Below are 23486 nucleotides of genomic sequence, written 5' to 3'. Positions count from 1 at the left end.
CAGCACAAATCTAGTGTCTTAGGTGCAGCTTTGCCACCTTGTGTCTATGAAGAACCCATCCAAATACTGTTGAGGCAAAACATTGGTTCCGAGGCATGCGTAAGTGAGTACCTTAGAGCTCGTGTCAAGGGGTTCACTGTACACAGCGCCCATTATCAACAAGCAGAAAGAACATGTTCATGCTAGCTGGAAGCAAGTAACGGCAAACTTGTTAAAATTCTCAAGGTGTTTGCTGCTGACAGTAAAATCTTGCTGTTGTGTCAAGAATTGATTACTGAAGTGTTTGAGCTGCCCTTTTTGTTCACAATCGAGCACCCTCCATTTGGCATCGCTCTCTGCATGCTTTGCGAAGAAAGCGTTGTTTCATCTTGTGTGCTTGTGGAACAAGAGAGCACATTCTTAGTGAAGATGCGTAATCTTCATGAAAGTGTTTAGTCATTTTCAGTACCATGAGGGAACAGCATGAAAATATTCTTGAGTAAGACACTTATATCCCACTTGCTTCAAATGTTGTCAAATGGGAAAATGCCGCCCCTGTGCACCATATTTTTGCATGCTGGATACTACCGAGCTATGAAACAAACCATTCAGCATATTTTTAACTTTTAGGCCTCCTTGGTGTTATGTTTTTACAAGCACGGGCGTACAGTTCGACACGGCCCACTTTTGCAGGGAAACAAAAATTTAAACTTCTTCAGCTTTTGAGCTTTTTTCATCGGTGAACTGCATCATAATACTTCTTGAATCAAGTTTCAGTGTACATGCAAGTCGTCTTATACATCCAAAAGACTGCGGCATGGATATTTACCATATTTGAGGCCTTTTTATGAAGTGATTGCTACAGCTCTGTTCCTCTCTTTTTCTACAAAACCAGTGGTCAAAACTGGTTCAAAGCGATGTCATTCTGAGCACAGTTTTACGATATGTATGCAGCATGTGAGACACGAATACAGCTTTGTGAAAAATGCAAAAATGATGATGCTGATCTTTTCGACATAGACAAAATACCCTTTGCCCAGTCTGTTGCACATCTTCCTCATAGCAGTTTCACTCATCCACTTTTTCACTGATCTCCATTTATGATTGTGGCCAACTTGCTATTGCGTTTTACAAAATTCAAAATGTCATGAAACTTGGCAGCACATTGCAAGGTACCTAGTTAGTGTTGTTTGAGGTTGCAGCGTGTTGCATTATCATTAACACACTGTCTTGTTTGTTGTGCATGTTCACTGTCACATGGCAGTGGCATCCAGTACACTGTCTTGTGCATGTTCAGCAAGAAAATGTTTCGATAGGCATGTTTTTCTTTGCATTTGCCAACACGTCAACACATACATGCTTCAATAGCAGCTTAGTACAAAATTCACATACGTACTTGCCAACTGTCTCCATAAAGGGAACACGTAGCATTAAATATTGAGCCCGCTGGACAGACCAACCAAAGCATGAATGTTCCTGCAGTGCCGTGTTTCACATGAGGTTCGGAACTTAGTATTCGGAGAAGCCTTTGCCCCACAGTATATGCAGTTTAGCTGATGATTCCTCTACAAGATATATCCCTATGTATATGACTTAGCAACCCGAATGAGCCAGCTTTTTTGTAAGTGTTCATTTCTGTTAAATGAACACACTTATCAGGGACTGTTATCTCTGTGTTTTTAATCTTTTCCGAGTTCATGAACAGTTCTTTGAAGCAGTTCTCATGCATTCGTTTATATCCAGTGAAAACGGCACCCATTTATTTTTATTCTTTGCTTACTTCAGCTGGATAACCTGACTGATATTGTATCCTGTGATATGAGCCCTTTTTTATATAATATTGTGCCTTATTAAGTAATGTCAAGTTGCGGTGTACTGTCTTGTGCATTATTTGTTGCTCTGCTGCTGAGCACGAGTTTTTTTATTCTTGTCCTTCATGCTTCGAAGTAGGCATTGTCGTGAAAAACAGCAACTCATGCTGAAGATGTTCTCTACAGTGTATTTGCACTTCCTTTGCACCTTTCCATAGCCTTCAGTGGTAATGTACAGCGGGGAATTTTTTCAGTGCATGTAACTTTGGAAGGGCATTGTTTTCCAAGACCCTTTATATAATGATATGTAAAATGTCTTTTGCTTGTTTTTTTACCTACATGTGCTGACCTTGAGACTTTGTTTGGCTGTTGATGAAAAAGTTGTCTGGGGCATCTCACCTTGCGGGTGTTAAAACAAGTAAACTACAGTAGCAAAATGCTCCTTTTAGCAGCTATGCAATTGGTGGTGTTTGGTCAGTGCACGAAATAATCCTTGGCCATTTAAACTTGATAGTTCACATTCTCTTCTTCATCTCTTAACAATGTGCAGCTCTCATGTCAGTCAGAAAATTAAGCTCTTACAGGCAGAATCTATAGCACAGGGGGAGCTTAGGATGTTTTCGGCTGTTTTGCCATGTAGCACTTTTCACTGTTGCCAACTCAGCCATGCCTGTTCCTGTCTTGCTGTTCCTTATGGTTTCTGGCATTGCGTCGATGAGCAAATGCACAGTGCTGTGTGAAGTTGTCTTCAAATGCCCTTGCAAAATTTGTTATCAACTGAGCTGGCATTTGCTGTTGTGCTTAATGCAGCTGGCAGCACTTCAGTACTTTCCCACCTGCCCTTCAAGTATTGTGTCTGCACAAAAGCCCACCTCCTTATCACCATTCTGATTCCAGTAATTTCATTGCCTTGATCACTGTGAAAGGCACTGGTAAGCACTGTGGAAGCTGCCTGGCTGTATGAAAGGCCCCACATTGCTACAATTCAGGGGAATGAATTGATGGTGTTCTTTTGTGATGCTTTCAGGGGCACTTTCCCAAATGCCCATTTTGCGAAGGCACTACTGCAACTCTGAAACGAAGAAGTTCTGTGCTGAATTTTAAAAATAAACGTGTTTTAATTTCTTTGAAGCTTTAGTTCAACCTGCTGTCATGCCTTTATGTTTTCATAGTCACACCATATACAAATTTTTTATTGTCCTGGCTGATATGAGCATTTAACTATACCTGGAAGCTAAAAAAGTGCCTTTTTTGTCCACATAATAAACAGACTGCAATTCATCCTTAGTGTAATAGTAATAAATACTAAATTATATGCTGTATGATATGCAAATGCACCTCACAATTTACCTTGGACTTTTTTACGGTTTGACTGTGGTGTGAAGACATGAACACCCATAGTTGCAACAATAGACTATGCAATTAAGCAGGACAGAAATCTTTCATTAATCTCAGAAAAGTACAAAACCAACCTACATGTTGGTCAGTGCATGAAATAATCCTTGGCCACATGTCTGGCATGTGCCTGAGATTGTATCTGGTACATCATGCAAACTAGAATGAACCGAACAGATCTTTTTGGTGGCGCTCGGCTCCCGCACATGAATACAGCAACAGGTCTGGTGTGCTTGAGCTGGATCATATACGCCAGATGACTCGAAACCAGTCTAGTGTACGTGCACACCAGACGACATGAAACCAGTCTAGTGTACGTGCACACCAGACGACATGAAACCAGTCTGGTGTGCACATCAGACAACGCCACACCGGTCTGGTGTGCGCATCAGACAACACCACACCGGTCTGGTGTGCACACCAGCACCACCAGGCTGGCCTGGTGCCCACACCAGCCACACCAGGAAATCCTGGTGTTAACACCAGAACACACCAAAACATTCTGGTGGATTTTTGAACTGGGTAACTAACATTAATTAATCAGTTTACTAGTTAAGGTCACGTTAACTATCACCAGACATACATTAACTACTATCACGAAATGCGCAAAACGTGCTTAACTATCATTAACCATCAATAGTAGCTGGACGTTTCTAGATGTCTCATAAACATTTGGTCAAACATTCCAGAGTTTTCCATCACTTGACAGGTGAGTGGCAGGACATGATGAATGGCATTAGAACAATGGTTTATGGGGTTTAACGTCCCAAAGCGACTCAGGCTACGAGAGACGCCGTAGTGAAGGGCTCCGGAAATTTATACCACCTGGGGTTCTTTAGCAGCGCTGACATCGAAATTGTATACGGGCCTCTAGAATTTCGCCTCCATCGAAACTGGACCGGCGTGGCTGGGATCGACCGCGGCGGTTGAATTCATATGAAGGTGAAATTCTAGAGGCCCATCTTCGAAGAAAAACAACACAGACATGGATCAAACAACACAAACATTCAATACACCATCATTTGGGTCCCTGACACTGGGGTTGAGGGCAATCTCATGGCAGACACCGTTGTCCGAGGGTTCACGAACCGGAGGGCGGGCTTGCCGGTCGAACCCTTCAGCACGCCAGAATCTCACGGGGAGGAAATGAAGGCGCTTTTGGGAGCGCGCAAGAAATATGCGGCTCCGGCGGATATCCTCTACAGAGAGCAGGCCACCACGCTCAGACGACTACAAACAGACACCTACCCAAGCAGAGGCATGTATCATAAAATGTGACGGAACAGATACGCGAAAGAGTGCGTGTGGTGTGGGGGCTACGCCACAACGTACCACGCCTCCTGGGGCTGTGAAAAAAGCCCCTTGTTACCAACGATAAATAGCCCTAGTCTAGAGTAGTGGGAGGCCCTCCTGACTGACTCCGACGCGAGCACACAGCTTATGCTGCGGACGAGGACCAAGGCCAAGACAGCGGCGGAGGCCAACCGGATCCTGGAATAGGGAAGACCGACCACTGGAGCTCCACATCTATCTTTCCCCAACCCAACTACTCCCTAACTCTTCCTTACAACAATAAATGTTTTCACTGCTACTACTACTACTACTACTACTACTACTACTATTACAACAATGGTAAAGACCAGTTAGCCTAATTAGCCTTTCTAGTAAAACCATATAAATAAATAAAAAAGCTGCGCCGAGGCGGAGGAGGAGCCGCGCGTGTAGTGAAGAACTCAGGGGGGGGGCACTTTGTTGGTCTAAAGAGCGGTGAGGCAAAAGCCTTAAGCGCAGTGTTGCTGCTTGTGTCACTGACGTGTGGTTAATATGTTAAGCTTCGCCTCTAAAGGCGCGAATATAGTCCGACGTAACGCAAGCGAGCGTGCGCGCGCGCGCGCGCTGCGTTGCGTTGGTGAAAACAGCTCCGTCTATAGTTCGACGCACTGCAGCGGCCGACGCAACCGGCGGCTGCCAGCGTGCCCCGACGGGCCCGGCGCAGATTTGGCTCCTGCTCCAATTGCGCGCCGGCGCCGCCGACCGCGCCGACCCACAATGCATCGCGCGGAGAAAAATGGCGGATGCCAGCGCGAGCGGCGTGAGTTGAGCGAGCTGCCCAAACATCGAAACCGAGCCGGATATCGTTGTGGAACGCTTTATTGAAGCCATAAAACAACACCCCTGTGTATACCACACAAACCGACTCGATTTCAGAGACAACCAGCGAAAAGAGAACGGTTGGGAACAAATAAGGCGAAGCACCGGTCTCTCCACGGGTGAGTTGTTCCCGACTGCTGTGCTCGGCTTCCCTTGTACCCTTCTCAGCCGAAGCATTCCACTCGCCGCATGTATCGTAATGTGTGGCCGATTTTTTTTTTGTCCCTCGTTTTCAATGTAGTCGAAGAATGCCACAAGTAATGGAAGAAGCTCCGGGACCGCTTCACCCGGGAACTAACAGCGATCGAGCTTGCTACGAGGAGCGGCAGCGCCTACGTTGCGAGGCAGTCATGGCAGTTTGCCGAAGCAATGTCTTTCTACAAGAACTGTGGTCGTCCAAGAAAGTGAGTTCTTTTGCTTTGTTTTGGAATATTTGTTTTCGCGGATCGAGGTACGTGGAGTTATGAGCGCGAAAAGTGTTCAGTGCACGGCATGAATTGGGTGCTACGTTCACGCACTGGTTGTTCACTGAGCCTCCTTCGTTAATTTATGCTATTTTACCGTGACGTTTCCCTTCTGTGAGAGAGGATTTAGTATTAGTTTTTTTTTCCATGTAACTGCCTATGAACTGCCGCGCTTTATCACGTTAGCATGGCTTTAGAACAAGACCCTGGAGGAGCCTGTACAAAATTGTTCGTGTTTTTTTAAATGTTTCACGGCTTTTGTGTGGCTATGAAAATATTAAAATGAGATTAACTTTTTACCAGCTTCAAAATGTACAGCAATATCAAACATGCAATAAAAAGTTGGCGGGTGGTCAGACATCTGTAGCAAAAATTTCTGTAGGTCTTTATGCTTCCGATTGTGCATTTGTGTTACGTGTTTTAGCGTTTGTGACGTCATGGGTTCGGGTGAGCTGCATTCTTAGAACTCGCGTGTATTTTGTTTTGGGCTAGTATGTGCGTTGGTTTTTTGTCATTTTTTATGGCTTTACTGTTTGTGCTGAGGGTAGGCTGAGGGTTGGGAACGGTTAGTGGGCAGCCCCCTGCCTAGAATATAGGTCGGAGATGTAGCTCCTGCTTTTGGAAGGTAGAAGATTTGCTCACCGAAACTTCCCGGCAACATCAGCATTTTCGCTCTGTGAAATTAGCACTAATGTGGATAATTGGAGCACTTGGTTCAGCATTTTGCTTACTGGAATGGCACTACTCACAGACATGAATAAGAAGGCATGATAAATGCATGGGCCTTGAATTTCAACTGAATTTCAAACATCAGTGTAAGTCAGAGCTCGTGTCCTTTTCTTTTTCTTCATCCGTGTGCGTAACGCTCTTACACTCGACAAGGCACAGGTGCTCTGTTAGCAGTAAAGTAAAAAAAAAGTGAAACGACAAGACTGAACTTACTGGAGTACACCCTGTTTGTTTCAGGACTACCTGCAGCGTGGGCTTAAGGGCCCTGCCAGGAGGTGATGACATCCCCTCAACAACAGAAGAAATTTTCAACAGTATGCAAGGTGATGATTCGGCAGCACCATCACCCACCGCCAATGTTGATGAAGAGCTGGAGCCCGCAGCAGCTAGTCCTGGTCAGCCTGCCAGGCAGGAAGACTCCACAGTGAGGGAGCCACCCTTGAAACGGTCCAAAAAAGCGTCCAGTTGCTATCACTTCGAGCAGCAGCTCTTTTCCCAGCTTGTCAAGAACACCGAAAATGAGACTTTCGCGCAATCAGTTGGCACGAGCCTTGACAGGATGCCAAAGAGAATCGCCTCTCGCTTGAAGGTTAGAATAACGGAGCTAATAGCTGAATATGACGAGTCTGAGGCTGCATTTTAAGATATACTTTTTGAGGTGTAGGTGACAGCAAATATATCATCTGCACTATGTTTCTTTTGATAACATATAGGGCATTGCCATTTCATTTTTTTGCATTGCCTGCCATGCAGTGCAGTATCCTAACATCATTCTGTTCGTGTTCTTATTGTTTCAGTATACTACAAAGCTGTGATATATCTGTTGTTAGACTGTTGAATGGTTTCATTGCAAGTATTGTAAGCTTCAACGTGGTTAATAGTCTCCTACCTATTTCACCACTTCATTGTTTCACAATTCAAGCTGTGTGCATTGTCATGGTAATTCGTCTTTCAACTTTCACAAGTGATTTTTCAACATTTACAACCGATTTCATGATTATAACTTGCACCATTGCTAATTTATTGCTAATTTATACATGAAGCATATTGAGCAATAGTTGTACACCACCTTTGTGTGTTCAAACAAAATCTTTCACATGAAAACAACAAACATGGAAACAAAACAAACTTAGCGTGGTGTGCTTGCACAAAAGCAGAAGTACAAAATGTTTCGTGTATTTTTTTACATCCGCGGGATATGTTCAATTACAATCCACTCGAAAGTCCTTTACGAAGTGGTCACCAGATATCAAAATAAAGTTTTATACATTTTAGCTGGCGTCGGATGTTCTTGTTTTGCCCGAAAAATGGAGTCAACAGCTTCACGCTAGCCATCAACACCGCCATACAACTTTCAGTTGCCATGGTAAACAACAACCTGGGGACATGAAGTACTCTGCTATGGCATCCCGGATTTGCATAGCATCTGAAGCTGAGCGGGTGCCGCTGGCAGTACTCTGAGGATTTACATTTGCTACGGTCTGCCTCCACCCGCCTTCCTGGACATTGTCGCCAGTGACGCGGTTGCCGTAATCATGTGGGCAATATGCCTTGTCAGTCAGGAGAAAGTTGTGCAGGCAAACCGCCGCACCTACCATGGCTGTGAGCAACTCAACGTCGCCATTCACTGTCCCGAGGAAGCAGCGCCAACGGGAAACCAATATTACGAAAGCGTTCTCCACGCAACGGAGCGCCCTTGACAGCCTGTAGTTAAATACTCGTTTTTCTCGTTTAGCTGTCTTCCGGGGTAAGGGCGCTTTAAATAGGGCCGCAGGGGAAATGCTGCATCGCCCACAATGCACAGTGGCCACCCATTATGACCTGAAGGCAAGCTGAGGGTATTGTTCTCGAAGCTCTTTCTGATTGGGCTTTCTCGAAAGAAAGAGCCATCAGAAAGTCTGCCCTGAGCACCAATATCCACTAGCAGAAAGCGATAATTTGCATCTGCCACTGCCAACATCAGCAATGAGTAGAAACCCTTATAATTGTTGAACTCTGAACCACTGTCAGTAGGACAAGTAATTGCGAAGTGCTTCCCATCTATGCACCCTACACAATTGGGAAAGTTCCACTTCGTGGCGAACTCCTGTCTGATGAACTCCCATTCGTCGGAAGTCGGGTGTCTGAGCACAAGTGGGGAAAGGCAGTCCCAGATGGCAGGCAGGGTCTCTTTCAGAATGCCAGAGACTGTCGATACATGCATACGATAGCTTACAGGGACGTCCATCATAGAGCCGCCTGTGGCCAGAAACCTGTGAAGAGTAGAAGTAGCAAATTAATTGTATTGCAGCGCCATCGTTTGTTAAAAGAATTTCTGTATTTAATTATCATGTTATGAGGCGCAACTAGGTTGAAGAGGATTGTTAATTACAGAGTCGCGAGGGGAGGGGGATGATTAACATAGCTATATAAAGGTATGTTCAAGGGTCGAGTCATGTCTGACGTGTTGAAATCAATGTGAATAACGGAAGGCAATTATTCAATAGAACACAACTGGGAAATGGGGACAAAAAAATATATTTGGCGAGATAATTCCATGCTCGCACAGTGAATGGACGTTTGAAAACCAGCGCAAAAAGGAGGCAAATGATATAGAATTGTTTTTCCTGCTACTACACTGAATAAGAACAAGAACGAAAGAAAGAACAGTTTCTAAGCTCATCAGGCGGCTATATGGCCAGTTTCAGCTTTGAGTCAAGGCTCCATCCCGTATGACAAGCGGATGTCAGCGAGTGTGTAATTAAGGGTGGCTAAAGTGGGGGATATTTACAGTAAAGTGACTGCCAGCCTTTCTCCTGCGCTGATTGGATTCTTGTGGTTCGGTGAATGGACGATGCGGTCGCGGACAAGGCTCAAAAGTTTATCAAATGAGGCCTTGTTCATCCAGCAAAGAAAGTCGTTTTACATGATTTTCAAGGATGCACTAAGTGTGTTTAAAACACCCCCGAACATCGTGACAAGTTACTGTGCAGCTAAATATTTGTGGATAGTAATAAAACGAGCCGAGCAGTCACAGTGAGTTAAAAAAAAAAGCGCTAAAAAGCTACACACGAGTTAAACAGTCATTTCGTGTGAAGTCTGCTTACCTGAAGTACTTGAGATGGTATTCTGGGTCTGTTTGCCGTAGTTCTTGCACAAGCTGGTGGTACTCGCCTGTGGCTTTCCGCTGTGCGAAATTCTTTCGCACATACATTGAGCGCCTGCGCTTTCGCCGCAAGCGGTGGACTAGTAACACGAGAGCAAGTTTCTGTCGCGCGGATGACACCCTAGCCATATTTCATATAGTAGCCGCAATGGCGTGAATGGAGCGAAACGGATGAGGCGACGCAGAAAAGGCGCGAACGGAATTCAAACTACCCGCCGGTCGACGATCGGCGCGCGAGTCGGCGGTCGTTCTGCGCATGCGCCGAAGCGGCGCGCGGCGTCTGGACGCATCGAAGTATAGAGGGGGTGGCGCTCCGGCCGGCGCAGCGAAACCGGCGTAGCGCGACTGACTGCGAGCGACGCTCGCCCGCGCGCTGAACACGTCGGACTATAAACGCGCCTTAAGAGTCGAACGCGACAGCGTCTTGCAACGCTGCCGTGGGGTCTACAGAACGCCATCGCCCATTCGGCTCTACGCCCTGCTCGACTGCAAATTGGCTTTTGATGTAAGGAAATGTATCTCTCGCATATCTCGGTGGACTCCTGAACCTCGCTGTAAGGGAAGGCAGGAATATGGGAGTGAACGACGACGCCGTATTAGCTAGACACGCCTTTGTTCATTCCAAACCACCGAGCTGGAATGGCGGAGTGGTTAGCGTGCTCATCTCGTACTCCGGAGACCCTGGATCGATTCTCCAACTCGACCAATTTCCTACTCGTTTTCATTTATTTATGTGGTCTGTCTAGAAAGGTTAATGCCAGGCATTATGTCATGTAAATCACCTGTCAAGTGATGGAACTGTCTATGGCGTTCAACACAATGTCTATGAAACGTTTGGAAACGTCTAACGATTAATGATGGTTAATGATGCCATTTCGTGATACTACTTAATGTATGGTTAGCGATAGTTACCGTGACCCTAACTAGTGCACTATTTATTAGTGTTAGTTAAGGTACACGCGCAATGCACGGACCTACATGTCACTTCTTAACTACTACTAATTAGCAATTAGTCATTCAGTACTATGATATAACTATGAAATTCTTCTATATCATGATCCGATGTCTTTCGATTGCACCCGATTAAGTATCGATTGGCAATTGATTGCCACATGCCCATATAAGGCATGCATCCGAAACGCGGACACACTTGCTAACAACTCGCTGTCACGTCAGAGAGAACTGGTTAAGGCTTTCGCCTTAATACGGTGTTGTCTTCGAAGGTTGCTTTGGAGAGACGTACTGTGGTGTGCATCCCGGAGTTTTCGGAGATATTGAATTATTACAGAAGAATGAGGGCAAAGTATCTTCCCCCACAAAACCTTTTAAATGAACACGAAGCAGTATACTGGCGGCAACTGCAAACAGGAACCTTTGCGAACTTACATATACTAAGCAAAATGTACCCGGATCAGTACAGGGACATATGCCCATGGTGTGGGGCCAAACCCACCCTATATCATATCACGTGGGAATGCAAAAGAAACGAGGCTTTCCATAGAATACAAAATACGAGTTCGGAACAGTGGGAGAGTTTGCTCTCCAGCTGCAACCCGGTTCTCCAGAGAGAACTGGTCATCCATGCCCAGCGAGCAGCCAAGCTCAGCGGTGCCCTGGAATAGGGGCGCCGACCTCTGTCAACCGTAATAACTTGTAAAATAGAGCAAATAAAGTTTATCCTATCCTATCCTTTCGGGTATACACCAAAATATGAGGCAGGCATTTGCTTTCCTTAAAAGAAATTTTCATTTCATTTCATTTTCCTTAAGGAACTTATAGTCCGGTTCGGGTATCGAGCGACATATGAGAGAGTCAGGAGTCGTTTCCTTTCCTTAAAACCAATTTTCATGTCATTTTCCTTATGGCCTTTACGGCGTGGTTGGGGTATCCACCGAGATATGAGAGAGACAGACTTCGTTTCCTTTCCGTAAAATGAATTTTCTTTTTATTTTGCTTCTCTTACGGCGCAGTTCGGGTGTCCACCGGCATACGAAAGTTTCCTGGCGCACTGTTTGTCTTTGTTGGTTTGTTTTTGTGCCTCTCCGGTGACGTCCCTCGGTTGTGGGCATGCGCAGGTGGGGCTAATTCTGATCATGGAGCGTACTATCGCGCTCAATATGAGTTGCAACGGGCGGTCATCGACCGGGGCTCGTTTCGTGGTGTGCCTCCTCCAAAAAGTCGCTCGGAATTCTGGGAGAAACTTTTTCCTGAGCGGGGGTGCTGTTGTTTCCTGGAACAGCAGTTTCGCCCAGAATTCCGAGCGACTGTTTGGAGGAGGCACACCACGGAACGAGCCCCGGTCGATGACCGCGCGTTGCAACTCATATTGAGCGTGATAGTACGTCATACTCGAGTTTGACAAGCCTAGTGAAGCTTTTCGCTTCAATTTTGGGTAGAAAATGGGCGCGAAAGGTACGGAAGACCAAGATGAAGGAAACCACACGGACGCGCGCTGACTCAAAACTATTTTTATTGCGAAAGCAATACTCGCACTTTCAAGCCTTCGCGTGACCCGGCCGCAGTTACGTTTGACCTTTAGCGGAGTAAATATGGGCGACCAACTCGCTCCTTCAGATTGCCCGGCTGCAGTTACGCCGCGCTGCGCACCTGTGGCGATACTGCCGCTTTGACGTGATACCTGCTGTAGATTGTTTTGTTTCTCTCAGTCGCAACAACATCAGAAACAAAGTATAAAACTTTAACCATCGCCTGGCGACCTTTATATTGAAGCACGTCTGCGCTAAACTAGCACACAGACTAGTTTTTTTTTGTGACAGTGCAAGAACTACCGGGAATATTTATTACTTTCGAATCAGTGCGAAAACATCAAAACAAGCAAGAGCGGACAGTGCGACAGGACAGAGCGCTCGCGCCAGGCCAGCTGCGAACAGACAAGAGAACAGAAAACGGAAAATTATGCTCGCGGTTGGTACCCATCGGGTTAGTTCTTAGCACAAAAAATCTCTGCCTTTCCCGTAACCGAGAGTAGAGTAAGCATGAAATGCAGGACGATGCAGAAGCGTACGCGGACGCGACGAGACGCAGGCCTGACAAAAATGTATATGCAGCGCGTTCGAAACTGTCTAAAGTGCGCAGAGGCGAAAGTGTTTTCCGCACCACTTTGCCTATGTGACACTGGTGACGCCACCACTGGATTACGTCACGCATAATTGATGACAAATAATGACAAATCACTAATTAGTGACTAATTACTGATGAATTACTGAATACTAATTAAAGACGTTTAAGCTCCGCCTTTAGGAGGGGAACGCGCCAGCGTGTTTCTAGGGTTGCCAGCCGGCGTTCCTGGCCTGGTGTGCAGACGCGTGTGTGTATGGGCTCCGGCCATTTCTCCTATTCTGACCGACTTTTGACCTTCCGCCGACTTTTCTTGTGTCTCACGAAGTTTACGAAGGTGCTCGGCACCTGACCAGCCCAATTTCGGGACCGGCACTCCGTTTTTGTGACCTGCATGGACACTTGTTTCCACCGAGCCCAGCGCCAGCCTCTCTAAGCCTACCGCCGCTGGCGATAGGCTCTGCTTCGCAGCCGGGGCCAGTGCTTCGCCAAGCATGGACGTCGTCACCTTGGAGGGGCAGGATCTAGCCCCTCAAGATTATATACCCACGGACTGGACCTACGTAGCCCGCTGCTACGAACGCGGCTCCACCGCTTCTTCATCGAAACGCACTCCCAAACCACCGCTCATGGAAACGCCTTCCGCGTCCGCCCAGCTTACCGCGTCCCAGCAGCTACCTCCCTCCACTTCACGTAAGCTACCTCGAGGTGCACCGTCACTGCCACGTCTCCCTCTTCAAGACTTTAAAGTCATCATTCGCCCTCGCGGGGGCCTCAATCTGCGTGCCTGGGGCGAGAACGCTCTTCGCAGAGCAATCACCTCAAGCCTTCGTTTGACTTACTCCGATGCCGCAGAGGACCACCTTCGGGTGAATTTTGTTCACAACACCCTCACCTTTAGCACCCCGAACCGGGACCGCGCCATAATTTACACGAACCTACAGGAAATCATCCTGGGTCCGACAAGCTACCCAGTTGCCACCTATTTGGCCCCACCAGGCGCATACGTCCGAGGTATCATTCACCACCAATACGTGGATGAGACCCGGGAGGAAATCATGGAGTACTTGATACCCCAGAATCCAGAACACTGCATTCTCTACGCCCGCCGTTTAGGCAAGACCCAATCTATTGTCATCACTTTCGCAGGGACAAAGGTCCCCCGCCAAGTCTCCTACGCAGGCTGTGCTGTGCGCTGCTACATCTTCAAGAACAAAGTGGAAGCCTGCCTTAACTGTCGCAAAACGGGACACCGAGAGGACGTTTGCCCGTCTCCCAAGCTCTCCAAGTGTCCTCACTGCGGACTTTGCGACCCTGGCGAAACCCTGAATGCACCCCCACTTGTATAGTTTGTTCTGGTCCTCACCAGACTGGTTCCTCCAAGTGTAAACGCCGCTACAAAGTGCCTGCTGCCGTACTGAAACGCCAGCTACAAGCTGACTCAGACAGTGCCTCTACCTCCCATCGTTCCCGATCCCGGACCCGTCGCCAAGGGTTTGGAAACACCTCGGCCAAAATGGATTTTAACCGCTCCTCCTCCTCTTACCGGCGCTCCAGCCGGAATCGCTCCCAGTCCTTCCCACCCCTGGACTCCAAGTCGTCTCCTCACTGAGAGCCCTCCACGAAAAACCAGGTGAGCTGGGCAGCTGCGGCTTCTCACTCTCAGCAATCTCAGTCTCGTGATTCAGAGCTGCAAGCCCTGCGCGACGAGATAACAGCCCTTAAAGCTAGCAATCGTAGACTCCAGCAAGAAAACGCTTCTTTAAAGCGTCCACCCTTTGCACCGGATCCACCATCTCAAACAAATGCCACTCTACCACTTCAACCTGTTCCTACCATCTCACCTCAGGCGCCCCCATATACTCCCTCGCAACCCAAAGATACTACCTCTAGTCCTCCCTCTAAGCGGAAAGCTACCTCCTGCTCAGAACGCTACGTTAATTTTGCCGACCTCGAGGAATTTGAGGCTCGCCTAGAGGAAAAATTAGAGGCTAAAATTGATGCTAAGCTCGAAGCGAAATTTGCTGAGTTCTCCCATCAAATCCAACAGCAAATGCTGCAGTTCCAACAACAAATGCAGCAGCAAATCCAACAACAACTTAACACCCTCATGCAACAGATCCAAACACGCGTCACAGGCCTTGAAGCTAGGGGAGACGCAACGGCCGCCCTCCACACCACGCGCGGTAAACCATACGGTCGCTTGCCGCACGCTCCCACCACCCAACCCATCTCAGCTTCACCCACACTTCACCATGGCGCCCCGCCACCTACCTAATGTGTGGCAATGGAACTACAGGGGGTTTCGCCGCAAGCGAGGCAACCTGCAGCAGTGTGTCCAAAATTCCGACTTCCCCCCTGATATCATCGCCCTTCAGGAAACTCATGGTCCAGTGAAACTACCTGGCTATAAACCATACTCCCCCCTAGATGTCACCACTCCCGACACCGCTATTTTGGTTCAACGCAACCTGACGGCCGTCCAACACTCCCTAGACGACGTTGGGGTAGACTGCGTCTTGCTCGAACTCCTCCCTCGTAAAAGGGGCGACCAAAGCCTCTTCATTCTTAACCTTTATAGCCCTCCAAAAGACAGAAGACGCGACTTCACCACCCTTCTTTCCCGGGTCAACAGGCTCGCGCACCATTCCGGTCTTCTCATTGTAGGAGATTTCAATGCCCACCACCCCGCTTGGGGTTACCGCACCGCCAACCGAAAGGGTAACACTCTGTGGTTGCGAGCACAGGAACTGGGCTTCACCCTAGTTACTGACCCTCACACCCCCACCCGCGTAGGAAACAGCGTGTCTGTTGACACTTCACCTGATCTGACATTCTGCAAAAACCTACGGTTCGATCAGTGGCTCAACACTGCGAATACCCTCGGCAGCGACCACTATCTCCTCGCGACCACCCTCAGCATGTCCCCGTTCCGCCGGAGAGGTCGCCCGACCCTAATCACGGATTGGGACAAGTTTCGTTCCCTACGTGCTCAGAACGCTCCTACCCGGATTAATAACCTGGACGAGTGGATCTCTAAACTGCAGGCAGATGTCTCTGCTACTACTCAAGAGTCACCTATCACGGCTGATCAATCCAATACAGACAGCCGTCTCCTCCACCTATGGCAGGACCGCGAAAGCCTGCAAAACCGTTGGAAAAAACAGCGCCACGATAGAACGCTTCGGCGTCGAGTAGCTCAGATAGACAAAGAGATTGAGGCGCACACTATCGCACTGACTACCCAGCAATGGGGTCAAGTTTGTGACAACATGCGTGGACAGCTCGGGCTTACTCGCACCTGGCACCTTCTCCGTTACCTTCTAGACCCAGACGGTTGCAAAACATCCCAACGAGATAGCATTTCCCGCATGGTCCATCAACACCCCGGCTCAGACCAGGATCTTCTCGATGAACTTCGTGTACGCTATCTCAATACTACTTCCCCGGACCCTCTCCCCCCTACATGGGCGGTGCCAACCCTACCCTCGATCAGGAGATTTTGGAAGCTGAGGTAAGATTCGCCCTCACTCAGCTCCGTCCTAACTCTGCCCCTGGACCGGACGGCATTTCCTACAAAACTCTCCGTAATTTAGATGACCCGTCCATTGAGGCCCTCACTGCCTTTATGAATGATTGCTGGAGAGAGGGTAAAATCCCCGCAGCAAGGAAACATGCACGCGTGACTTTCATACCGAAGCCAGGCAAACAACTAGCTCTCGAAAACCTCCGCCCCATCTTCCTCACTTCCTGTGCTGGGAAACTGATGGAGCACGTCTTTCTCAACCGTCTCAATAATTACGTTGAAGATGACCATCTCCTACCTCACACCATGATTGGCTTCCGCTCAAATCTCTCTACGCAAGACATTATGCTCCAGCTCTCACGAGAGATACTGTGGCCCTCTACCAGAGCGGGCACAAAGGCTATTCTAGGGCTTGATTTAACTAAAGCATTTGACAGCGTCTCGCACGGAGCTATTCTCACTAACCTCTCCCTATTAAATCCTGGTCACCGTACCTACGAGTATATACGTACTTTCCTCTCTGGTCGTACAGCTGAACTTAGCTTTCGCTCTCTCCTCTCAGACCCTATAAACCTCGGTAGCAATGGTACCCCCCAGGGATCCGTTCTCTCCCCATTTCTTTTCAATGTCGCCTTGCTCACGCTACCTTCTAAATTAGACGCTATCCCCCGGCTATCCCATACCTTATACGCAGATGACATTACCCTCTGGGTTTCAACAGGCAACGATGCTGAGGTTGAATCCGCACTTCAACAAGCGGTCGATGTCATTGAGCGCCATGTAGCCGCAGCCGACCTCTCGTGCTCCCCTCAGAAGTCCGAGCTGCTGCTCATCCGAGGTAAACCCGGCCTCCACGGCCATCCTCCCATCTGCATTACTGCTAGTGGTCAGCCCATACGCGAAGTATCCACCATTAGGGTATTGGGGCTCCTCATCCAGAGCAATCGGAAAAACACCGACACTCTAGCTAAACTTACAGTCTCTGTATCGCAGACCATTCGTCTAATTCGTCGCATTGCTAATAAACATAGAGGCATGCGAGAGGCTGACCTCCGACGTCTTGTTCAGGCGTTTGTTATCAGTCGCCTCACATATACCCTCCCTTACCTCTACCTTAGCTGCCAGGAACAGGACCGCGTTGACTGCCTTATTCGACAGGCATACAAGGCGGCTCTTCATCTCCCCCACCGGACCCCCACGTATAAACTACTGGCATTAGGGGTCTACAACACTGTGACAGAGCTCTCGGAAGCTCATCTCACTTCTCAGTACGAGCGTCTCACTCACACCTCCACGGGACGTCACATACTCGACAAGCTTGGAATACGCTTCGAAACAACCGCACCCGACAGGGTCCAGCTTCCACACCATATCCACAGTAACCTTATCGTTATCCCTCTTCCTAAAAATATGCACCCAGAGTATCATGTCGCTCGCCGCAAGCACAGGGCTAAGGCTGTGCACAAAAAGTATGTAACAGATCGGACAGCAGTCTATGTCGACGCCGCCGAATACCCCGACCGCGAAGCTTTTTCGCTTGCGGTTGTAAACTACTGTGGACGGCCGCTAGTTGCGTGCTCCATTCCCGTCAAATCGCCTGAAGAGGCCGAGGAGGCGGCCATAGCCTTGGCGATGGTCTCCACCTCTGCAGAAACCATCCTCAGCGACTCTAAATCTGCGATTCGTAATTTCGCCAAAGGCCGGGTCTCCCCTGTCACCCTCTCTCTCCTCCACTCCACCAAACTTCAACTCCGCCCGATCCAATTGATCTGGGTCCCTGCGCACTCATCGCATCCAGGGAACGAGGCGGCCCACAATTATGCCCGAGGATTCGTCGACCGGGATGTGGTGCCGCCCGTCCTGCGGACGGCGAGAGATCGTATGGTTACATTTCATGACATAACCATGCACTACCGCTTAGGTAGACTTCTATATCCCCCCGCACATAGTTCTCTCACCAAACCCCAAGAAGTTGCGTGGAGGCAACTCCAAACGAACACTTTCCCCAACCCCGCGTTATATGCCCGCATATACCCTGGGGTCTACTCCCCTTCCTGTCAACTGTGTGGCCAACATGCCACTCTATCCCACATCCTCTGGCCTTGCCCTCGGGACTCCCCCCCTCGAGGCTTGCAGCTCTCGAATCCAGACCAGTGGGAGGCCGCATTGCTCAGTCCCGACTCGGACACACAGATCCGGGTTGTGACAAGAGCCCTAGAATTCGCCGAACGCCACGGGCTCATGGCCACTTGATGGGGCTGTAACCCCACACCGTCAGATAGATTTGTCGACGATAATAAAGTTTATCCTCCTCCTCCTCTAGGGTTGCCAGGCAGTTCACGGAACGCCACCACACGTTCGGCGCGATACCTTGCCCTTCGAACGCGACGCTATTTGAGGAAAAAAAAATTGACTGTCGCTTAGCTTGATTAAGCCTGGTAACTGCGAAGCAATACGTGGTTCTGCTGCATCTTTAGCTCGTCGCTTGGAAAGCCGTTCTTCTCGTTCTTCTGTCTCCGTAGCTCGCTGATGCTTTCTCTTTGCAACCTGCCGAAGCGTGTAGGCTGGAGGCGGCATCTCATGCGCTTGACGAGAAGAGCGCAGTCAGGCCGCGGCCGTGGCTATGCACCGTGGAAGGCAACGGCCTGTTGCTGTTCTTGTTGTGACTGAGAGAAGGATGAAAGGGAAATTGCACGGGCCTGCCAACTGGCTCCAGCCGAGCCACCACCGCTGCCACGTGCAGATAGAGGAGAGTAAAAGATCAGAGGAAAGAGAAAAGGAAAGAGAAGACGCACGTCGCAGCAACACCGGCGGACGCTGCTGAAAACAGATAAGCGGCCGAAGCCGCGCTCGCCGAAGCGAGAACAGATACCCACAAATGGCGTGAGATGGTGCCCCGTTTTTAAGCAGATGGTATGACGTCACATAGCGCGCAGCGCCCCTGGTGAGAGGAGCGGGAGCCAGGCCGTGTCTGTGCGCCGCGCAAGGCGACGGTGTGAGATGGAACCCCGTTTTTACACAGATGGTATGACGTCACGCAGCGAGGTCTCGCGAAAGGTCAAGCGTGGCTATGCGGCCGCGGCACGGCACGGGCTGAGGTGGTAGCAAAAGTAGTATCGCTTCGCAATAAAAAATCACGGAGTAATTTTCTGTCATCTCGGTGGACACCCGAACCGCACCATACGGGAAGGGAGGAACGCCACCACCCGTTCGGCGCGAGGCCGTGCCCTTTGAACGCTAGGCTGTTTGAGGAAAGGAAATGGCGCAGTAATTCTTTGTCATCTTGATGGACAGCCGAACCGCCCCATAAAGGGAGGAACGCCACCACCATTCGGCGCGATGCCTTGCCCTTTGAACGCAACGCTTTTAAGGCGAAAGCATTTAATGCCTTATACTGTCGTTAGCAGACGCGTGGGCAGCCGTGTCGACAGACGCGTCGGCAGATTTCTCTGGCTTTCGGCGTCATGCTTAAAAAGAAACTGCGCCGAGGGTGGGAATCAAACCAGGGCCTTTGTCATTCGAAGCGGAGACGCTACCACTCCGCCGGGCTCCTCATCCCAGCTCTTCTGGCTCGGAGACTAACCAACCGCTGCTGCGATAGAGGGAAATATTGACACATTATAGCGACAACCACCGCTTTTTCCTGGCCCCTGCAAAGGGGCTGAGTAAGACGGAGGAGCGAACATTAAGGTGCCTGCAGACAGGTACTCTACTCTGTACGATCCTAACACGGATGGGCGATGCCCGCCCTGTGGGAAACCTGTGATATTTTCCACATGGTGTGGGCATGTACTCAAAATCCCCACCTCCCCTATTCCCCTACCGCTTCCAGAGAGGCATGGGAGACTGCCCTCCTCAACTGCTCCTCGCTTGAGTCCCAAGGGGCTCTGGTGAAACGGGCGAGAGACAGGGCCTTGTCATGCGGTGTCCCAGACTAGGGACACCGACCATGTAGCGGGGCCACTCTGTGGCTCCCAAACTCTCATCAATTAAGTTTACACCACCACCACCACCACGAAGGCTGAAGGTTTGAGCATGAATAAAGGCGCATCTAGTGAATGCATGGCTTTCATGGAAAGGGAAAATAAAAATGAGAAAATAAACAAAAATAAAACATAATAAAACTAGATATGAAAATAAAAAACTATAAAATAAGAAAAGGAGCAAAAATAAATCAAAAACAAATTATGAAAAAAAAATAAAGTAAATAAAAACAAACAGTGTGCCAGGAAACGCTTTCGCCTTGCAGCACTTTATAGAGCGAAAGTGCCCCCTGAATTTTTTTTAGGAAAGAAAATGGCGCAGCAATTCTTTCATCTCGGTGGACAGCCGAACCGCACCGTGCAGGAAGGGAGGAACGCCACCCCCTGTTCGGCGCGAAGCTACCCGTGCTTGCATGCCGGTCCTGTGGGTGGGCTTAGAGAGTCTCGTTAAATCTCGTACAGTGCCCGGATGTTCTCGTTTCAGTGCCCGGATGAGTGCAATTCAGTGCCCGGATGTTGGCTCTCGGTCTCGGCGTGACGTCACTAGACTGCCGACAACGGGAGCTAAAAGCATTCTATGCTTAAAAAAAATTACCGAAGACGCTTTGAGTCGTCGCGCGGCGGCGGCCGGTAGCCACCTGTAGACGCGGCGCACTGCGTTCCTTCTGTTGGAGGAGGAGGAGGAGGAAAAAAACTTTTATTAAGCAACCCTTAAAAGGAAGCCATTGAGAGTGGGGATAAGGATAAGCGGGTTGCAGGAACAGGTGGGCCCTCGCGGTCGCGCTAGGTGGCCAGGAGCCCATGGCCCTGGCCACCTCTGCGGCCCAGGTCACCATCCGGAGCTGAACCTCCGGCTGTGAGCTGTGCAGCACGGCCTCCCATCTATCCTGGTCGTCGAGTCTCAGAAAAGGGGGAGTTGGAGTATTAGGGCAAGCCCTAAGTATGTGATAAACATCCGCCTTAGGGTGTTGGCATAATTTGCAGGACGGATGATAGTCCCCTGGGTGCATGAGGGAATACAGGTAAGGGTTAGGAAAAGTGTTTGTCTGAATCTGTCGCCAAACGACTTGCTCGGCCTTATTGAGCGATTTATGGGGAGGGGAGTAAACTAGTCGGGAACCCCGGTAGTGAAGCGTGACTTCATGGTACGTCATCATGCGTTCCCTAGCACTGCGGAACGAAGGGAGGCCGTCCACCGCCCGGTTGACGAGTCGTCAAGGGTGATTGTGTGCAGCCGTATTTCCCGGGTGTCCGCAATGCGCAGGAACCCAGATCAGTGTGATGAGCCGACTCGGTGGTACAACACTGTTCAGAACACGATGCTTAACTTTTGCTTTCCCAACCTAGCAGGCTTAACAAAAGCTAAGCCCCCGCCAATTTTTTTTATTCAGAAAGAAACACATTTATTCTTTGTCATCTTTTCTTTGTCATTTATTATTTGACGTGTTTTTTGGTTAGTCACGATGTTCTGAAATAGTTGTCAGGCTTTTATTATTGGGTCATGATGTAGATGTTAGACTGTTGTACTCTGGGCATGTGCGTGGGCGATGTCAGGTCATGTGATTTAACTATAAATGTCTGTTTTTTCTGAATAAAAAAACAGTTGAGTCAGCGCTCGTCCCTGTGGTTTTCTTCACCGTTGTCTTCAGTCCCTTTCGCGCTGTTTTTCCACCCAAAATCAACGTATACCAACTCGCCCAACTTTCCATTGTACTGCAGTGTTTTTCGCTTCAAAACTGAGTAGGAATTTGGTCGAGTTCGGAAATCGAACCAGGGTCTCCGGAGTGCCAGACGAGCACGCTAACCACTCCGCCATGCCAGCTTGATGGTTTGGAATGAACTAAGGCGCGTCTAGCTAATACGGCGTCTTCCTTCACTCCCATCTTCCTCCTTTCCCTTACGGTGAGGTTCAGGTGTCCACCGAGACATGCGAGAGGGGAATACATTTCCTTTCCTCAAAAACCAATTTACCGTCGAGCAAGGCGTAGAGCCGAATGGGCGATGGCGTTCTGTGGACTCCCTGGCAGCGTTGCAAGACGCCGTCGCTTTTCAATCTTAGAGGCGAAGCATAACATCTTAACCGCACATCAGTGACACAGGCAGCAGCACTGCGCTTAAAACTTTCGCCTAACCGCACTTAAGGTCAACAAAGTGCCCCCTGAATTTCTTACGTCTGTTCTGAGCTGCGGTTTTCTGTGCTGACAACAGAAATATAAATGGACAGTCAGCAGTTCAGTATACTTAATTCAGTTCAAGCACGGAAGCTGGCAGTTCTTTATGCTACTAGTACAATAAGGAGCTGCAACTACGCATTTAAGTATCAAAATATAAGTTACAGCTTGCAGTGCGACACCACCTTTCAGCATCAGCAACAGCCATAAAATTTAATCAGTGCAGCACGTATCCCTGCTTCTACACCTCAACTACACTCTTAGAACTAAAGGAGTGCAGAGGAGTGCCCAGAACACACTTTGAAGGAGTATTCGCTTGTCCCATATTCCACTCCTTTTTCCAGAATAAAATTACTCCCTCTGGACAAAGAGTGATCCAACACCTACTCAAGGAGTACTGTACTACTCCTGCAATAGAGTACAGGCACTCCTCCGAGGGAGTAAAGCTACCACATTGAAACAGCATCCTACTACTCTTTCAGGTAGAGTTCCAGGACTCCGTTTGTTAGAGTGACTATACTCCTTCAAGGAGTATCAGCCCAGATCTTATTTTACTCCTTCAAAAGGAGTTTCACGTGTTTTCAATGTATCCTGCTAATTTTCTTATTTCACATATTCTTCAGAGCAAGTTGGTCATATGTTTTGCAGGATCCACCTGCGCTACATCTACAAAAGAGTAATGAGCAAAAGGGATTATAATTTTTGCTCATACAACTACTTTATGGCTACACTACAGTTTGCACATTAGTATGGTGCTCTGTCTGCGTTGGGAATAACAATGGTTCAAGAAATAATGACACAAATGTACAACACTGATAACTTTTATTTCTCAAGTCATTGCTGTGATTGCTGTGGCTGCCCAAAACACGCTCGGGAGGCACTCGCTAGGATCAAGCCCCATTAGTGTCTCAAGCAGCAGACAAGCCCGCTTTGTTTTTGGGGTGTACTTGACATTAAATGCCAACAACACTGCCAAAAGCAAAGTAAACCCATCTACCAAATCCACCGCAGTGAGCTGTAAGCGCTCAAAAGAAACTAAGATGCTGGATGATGC

General features: G+C 48.7%; 1 pseudogene; it reads left to right on the top strand.

Moving 5' to 3' along the window:
• The first annotated feature begins 5253 nt into the window (after positions 1–5253).
• On the top strand, positions 5254–7172 carry LOC149324732 (uncharacterized; annotated as a pseudogene).
• The last annotated feature ends 16314 nt before the right edge of the window (positions 7173–23486 follow it).

This window comes from Amblyomma mixtum, unplaced genomic scaffold (genome assembly GCF_055824585.1).
Source record: "Amblyomma mixtum isolate Tamu unplaced genomic scaffold, ASM5582458v1 scaffold_20, whole genome shotgun sequence".
Lineage (NCBI taxonomy): Eukaryota > Metazoa > Arthropoda > Arachnida > Ixodida > Ixodidae > Amblyomma > Amblyomma mixtum.
Note: the sequence above shows the minus strand (reverse complement) of the source record. Positions and strands in the feature narration are given on the sequence as shown.